The sequence below is a fragment of the Podarcis filfolensis genome (genome assembly GCF_964270895.1).
Source record: "Podarcis filfolensis genome assembly, chromosome: 8".
Lineage (NCBI taxonomy): Eukaryota > Metazoa > Chordata > Lepidosauria > Squamata > Lacertidae > Podarcis > Podarcis filfolensis.
This window is the reverse complement of record NC_139611.1, coordinates 61,903,333-61,909,332: the sequence shown is the minus strand read 5'-3', so window position 1 is coordinate 61,909,332 and position 6,000 is coordinate 61,903,333. Positions and strand designations below refer to the sequence as shown.

Below are 6,000 nucleotides of genomic sequence, written 5' to 3'. Positions count from 1 at the left end.
CAAAATGAGAACTCAAAATACATAACTAAAACAGAAAATAAACAAACCAATAATCCCCCTCAAAAACATATTATTTAATATTATTAAATACACAGGTGGGTGAGTATGGCTGATGAGTCTAACTGTAAACAAATGGAAAATACCGTCTTCTTTGTTTATTTACATTGATGCTTTTGATGTATACAATATTTTAAAAGGCAGTGAACGGGTGGAGGGGAAAGGAATGTCATAGTGGTGGAGCCAGCAGGCAGTGGTTACCGGGCAAGAGGGGATGAGCCAGATCTCCAACAAATTGTCTCATTTTCTGGCAGACTAACTGTGTCTTTAACAGCTGCACCACAAACAGAAATGCATCCGGTGCAGCCGTTCCTGGCAGGGAGGTGCAGTGACAGGGAAAACTTCACTTACTGAATTCCAGCTTGTCATCATTCTGCTGCCAGAATTATTATTATTTCTTTGAACCCTGCAGTGACCCAAACATGTGCCCAGCCCTTTCAAAGAAAATTGCCAGCTGTCCTGGTTGTGTCAAGATAATCCAGAAAAATAGCTATTGTGGCCTGCATAACATCAAGCAAAGGGAAATGTCCCAAATTTTTAATATTTGAAAATAGCAATGATGCGTCTTTTAAGAAAACCTAACGGCACCCCTTCCACCCCTAAAACATGCTGCCCTGTTATGTGTGAAAGCCAAGTTTCTTCCCATGAGGTAGCTGCTATACTACTTTGTTAAGAAGAATACAGAGATGTTGTGATGAGGACGGCAGCCATTTTGTTTACATAGTCAGAGAAGCTCTGAATGAGGCACTGCACCTCTGCCTTCCCGCTCAAACAATAAAAAGCCATCAAGGCTGCCCCAAGATGTTTTGTTGCCCCAGGCAAACAGCAAATGGCACTCCCCTCACCAAGTCAAGGTGCATTAATTTACAAGGCCCTCAACAACTGGGGCTCAGGATATATGAAGGACCACTTGATCCCTTATATCCCCTGCCTGATCACTGAGGTCTTGTGGAGGGTGCCGGTCTAATCTCAGTCACATGATAAAGACTTTCTTGTTCCAGCCGGCATTTGAAGGCAGTATTTGGTTTTATGATGCCTTTTTACTGTTTTATTCTCTTATGTGGTTCATTTTTATTCACGTCACTTATAAATGCTAATGACTAAGCAGTATGTAAATACCATAAATAAATAAAGAGTTTGTATCCAAGTTTGGTCGAGTTGTTTTGGCGTCTGAGACAGAAAAGGCCACAAACACAGCCCCCTGAGAGTAAAAATATAACAGCAATAAGTTGAATTACCCACAGAGTCCACAAAACGTTGTAAGAATCTAACCATAGTGCTTCAGTTGGAGGATAAGGGGCCAGGTACAAACTTTATAACCAGTGGATGGGATGTTTTTAATGCTCTCTCCTTGGTTTTACTGTATCTGTGGAGAAGTTTTGTTTTGTTTTGTTTTGTTTTTGTAAGATGCTTTGGGTTGCCTTGGGCAAGATAAAATGACTAACAAATTTAAAACAACAATAACAACGTTATCAGTGGGTTTCGAGTGGTCAGGGGTGAAACCTAGTGGGGATTTGGCGGGTGAGGGAGAGGGGCCTGGATCATTTGGTCACCTCTGGAGGTGGAGCCTGGGCTTTTTGTTTGCCTGGGGGGCTGAGGGGGGGTTGAGAACGTGAGAGGGGCTTGATGGCTTTTGATGCAGCAAGAGTTGCAAAATCAGACAGGGGATGAAAAGGAGTGGAAAATTAACACTTGTCTTGGCTTTTCATTCAGCGAAATCCCCAAAACTGAATTTGAGGCTGCAAAACTGAATGGGCAAGTAAAATATCTGATGTTTAGCAACACTGACACTGTTAACACGAACATAGTCTAACAAATGAGCTAAGTAAGTAAACATAAAATCAGATTTCAAGATTCTGCAGCTAAATTGGCATTAGAACATAAACCTTCCTGAAACAACAAAGAAAAGGTTCACTGGTCTGCTGGAGGATAAAAGAGTACCAGTCTGTCCGGGAACAAACTTATTCAGAAGGAGAATTCCCCAAATCAGGAAAAGTTGCTTACCCCCCCCCCCCTCAATATAGACAGCAGGTAGTTTTTGTCAGCCAAAGACATTTTGCTGCCTGAGGCAAAGGACAAGATGGTGCCTCTCTCACTCCATGTACAAAAGCTGTCCAGACTGACAGGAACATAGGAAACTGCCATATAGAGTCAGGCCATTGACCCACCTAGCTCAGTATTGTCTATGCTAACTGGCAGTGGCTGTCCAGGACTTCAAGCAGAGAGCTCCTCTCCCAGCCCTACCCAGAAATGATGAAGACTGAACCTGGGACTTTCTGCATCGAAAGCAGATGCTCTGCCACTGAGCTACGTCCCTTCCAGAAACAATCTGCCACTACTGTCGTGAACTGGCAGGGCAATGGGGAGGAGGAAGAGGACGCCAGCAAGGGGTGTAGCCGGGACTGGGACACGCCGAGGCAAGCAGGGGATGGGGAAGGAGAAGCTGTTGTAGGAAGTAATCAAGGGGTGATAGAGGATGACGAGAGAATGGGGGTCAATGCACAGGAACCAGAGCAGCAGGACCCATCACCGGATCCAGAGGGGCCCCTGTCCCCATGAACACAGCGGGCTCTGAGGCATAGGGAACAGCAGGAGGGGAACTCCAGGAGGCTAAGGCAGGCAAGAGCCCACAGCCCAGCAAACTAGCTCTGACAGAAGGGGTGTGATTCCTCAGCTGGAGTAGGCTAGGAACAGGTGAGGCTTACATGCCTCATCAAGGTCAGGTGCTGCAGTCAGCAGGCAAAGTATACAAGGGCAGCAGAGCTGAGGTGCTGGGTCTGCTTAACCGCCCATGTTGATGGACCTGGACTTAGGTGCTCCTGGACCTCTGTGGGACTATGTTTTGTGTTTGACTCAGGACTGTATCCTGACTGCAGGACTTTGGACTTGGCTACTTGGATCACCGCTGAACCTTGTTTCCTGAGCTTTGGATTTCGCTTGTGTGGATCAACCCTCGGACTTCGAAGTTTGGACTTGGCATACTGACTTGCTGCCAGGTAGGCCAGGGGTTCAGGGCAGTCACCGAGGCAGACCATTCGCCTGCTTAGCTCAGTATCTCCTATACTCACCAGGATTTCAGACAGGGGTCTCCCCCAGCCCTACCAGCAGATGCCAGGAACTGAACCTGGCACCTTCTGCGTACAAAGTTGGCCTACCACTAGGCTACGTGGCCCTTCCCCAGTTGAATCTTACTTCAACACTGAGCTTCATAGCTGAGCAGGGATTTGAAGCTAGTTTCCCCTTGTCCTAATCTGATACTCTAACCACTATACCACACTGACCTTCTCACATGCATGTCTTGCACCCAGGAAAATGCACTTGAGAACATTGCAGCCCCGGTGTGTATCTGCACTCTTTGCACCACACTTTCACCATCCCTCCATCCCACAGCAGGCGCTGTAACTCTCCAGCTGTTAGACTTCACCCCTGAAGGTGCACTCTTCGGTTGTAAACAAACCAACATAGTTAGAGGGTTTGGGTGTCCTTGTTCGTGGTCTCCTCACTCCCCAAAGTATAAGCTAGACCTGGGATTTATTTCCTATTAAAATTACTATTGAACTGCCCACATCACGGAAGCCAGTGAGAGAAAAGGACCACAATCAAGTTGAGAAGAAGCACCCCTTCTCCCCCTCCACCATCTGCTTCCCATTCCTTCCCCCCCCCCATCACCTTTTTACCCCATGTAACTATCCAGCTTGGCTGCAGCCAGTCCCGGTTCTACCATTAGGGGGAGAGAAGCAACCGCCTCAGGCAGCAGAGAGACACTAGAGATTTGTGCCATGCCACACCCCCCACATCCTGTTGCCCTTTGGGTGTGGTACAGAAAGCTGCCCTGCTGCAAATGCCAAAATAAGATTCAGCTGGAAGTACACATGGGCTGTGTGAATGTGGGGGAGGTCTTGTCCTTCACCTCGGGAAAGTAAGGTGGGTTTCAAATCTCTGCTAGTGACCAATGGCCTCCCTGGGTGGCCTCAGTCAAGTTGTTTATCTCTCAGCCTCAGGCTGTGAACACACCATACATTTAAAGCACCTTTAAAGCACATGCCCCTCCCCAAGACTCCTGTAGTTTATCCCTCACTGAGCAGCAATTCCCAGAACCCTTAACAAACCACATTTCCCAGGATTCTTGATCTCTCTCTCTCTCTCTCTCTCTCTCTCTCTCTCTCTCTGTGTGTGTGTGTGTGTGTGTGTGTGTGTTTTAAATATATTTTATGTAGGTATAGCCTCTATTGCCCAATTTGTAAATTGGTCTATGGATGCAGATGTAGAAAGGCAGGCTATAAGTATCAAAAGAAATGAAGGAGCAATACTGAAATGTTGATCGATGGAAGTATTTTACTATGTCTTTCTACTTTCTACTCTCTAGCTGTCCTTTTTCAGCAAAATTAGTAGTAACTAAGTGTGATGCTGGATGGCCTATTTATTGAGCATTCATCCTGAAGCATTTGTGTGGAATTTATATGACGTGTCAAAGCAAGCATTACCCTCACATACACTTTCCTGTGCGTTTCCTGCTCACTTTGCTTATCGCAAAAAGTGTGATCTTTTGAGGAAGTGGGTTAATTGCATAGGACCTCCCAAACAACTTTGGTTGTGCAACCTGAATTTGCTGGTATGTGATTGAATCCCACCCCAAAGAGAGCAGCAGTTTGAAAATGTCCTAACCTGACAGGATCACTGCAGGGAAAGGCTGGAAAGAACTACCTTTGGAAAGGAGATAGCTTCCGAAGTTACAAAATCCCGATTCCTACCTTCGAGTTTGTTATCCTTGCTACACGGCCCCCCCACAGACAGCACGATGTGGGAGCTGAAGCTGGCTGTTCTTCTTCCACAGAGTCCAAAATATTAAACACACAACTCAAATCTGAAGGCCCTTTCAAGGCTGTGTTCTGGGATGGATAAAACACTTCGCTTAAGCAGAGCAAGACTGGGACATACCTTTCTCTGTCTCTTTGCTCTCCCCAACCCCACCCCCCTCCCCTCACTCCCCACACCATACAATGTTTGCTTGCTATTTTTGGCAGGTTCCTCAAAACTCTGCTCCGCCTATTAATAAGGAGAGTGAGAAATCCTTTTGGCCTCTGCTATATAAGGAAAGGTAGAAGGTTCCACCACAGCTAAATATACTGGAAGCTTGCAAGGGGTGGGGGGAGAAGGGGGGGAGCCACGCTTTTGGCACAGCATGTGGAAAAGAGATTGTGTCAGGACAATTCAGAGATAGGCCCCTTTGCGCACGTACAGTGTGTGTAAGAGAGAGACAATTCTCAACATGCAGCCAGCTCTGTGTCATCCAAGGGCCTTCAGCCTTCTGCCACTCCTGGCACTCGCTGTGCAGATGGAAAAGGGACGGCCCCAACATCTCACAGCTGCAAAGAGGGAGACTGCTGTCCTGCATGCCTGTGACATCCTTCTTTACCACACGCTAAGGATTGCAGCCTAAATGTGTGGTCCACCCCTCCGGACAGATTTTTAAAAGTATTGTAGTGGATTGTTAAACTATGGAACTCACTTCCACATGAGGCAGTGAGAACCACCAACTTGAATGGCTTTATAAGAGAACTGGACAATTTCAAGGAGGATATCAATGGCTACTAGCCACAATGGCTATACTCTGTCCTCCACAGTTGGAGGCAGCAGTGCTTCTGAATGCCAGTTGCTGGAAACCACAGGAGGATAGAGGGCTCTTGTGCTCTTGTGCTCAAATCCTGCTTGTGCGTTTCCCCACAGGCATCCAGTTGGCCCCTCTGGGAACGGGATGCTGGAACAGCAGGTTTGCCAGACCTCCAGAGGTGACCTGGAATCTCCAGGTTTGTCTGACCTCCTCTAGGTGGCAGGTGAACGGCTTGAATCTCCCAAGTGGCTGAAAGTGCCTTAAAAAAATATTCTTTATTAGGCATGCAGCTTGTAACCTTCAACCTGGCAAGAGCATTTAAACCCTTCTGG

General features: G+C 46.9%; 1 long non-coding RNA gene across 2 annotated transcripts in view; it reads left to right on the top strand.

Moving 5' to 3' along the window:
• The first annotated feature begins 2,249 nt into the window (after positions 1-2,249).
• The window catches only part of LOC310767979, a 65,090-nt gene continuing 61,339 nt past the window's right edge, over positions 2,250-6,000 (top strand). The window contains exon 1 of one of the 2 annotated variants that reach the window (XR_014551132.1): positions 2,250-3,053. This is a non-coding gene — a long non-coding RNA (uncharacterized lncRNA). Of the gene's footprint in view, positions 3,065-6,000 lie in introns of both variants that reach the window. The other variant, XR_014551133.1, reaches the window with a different exon arrangement.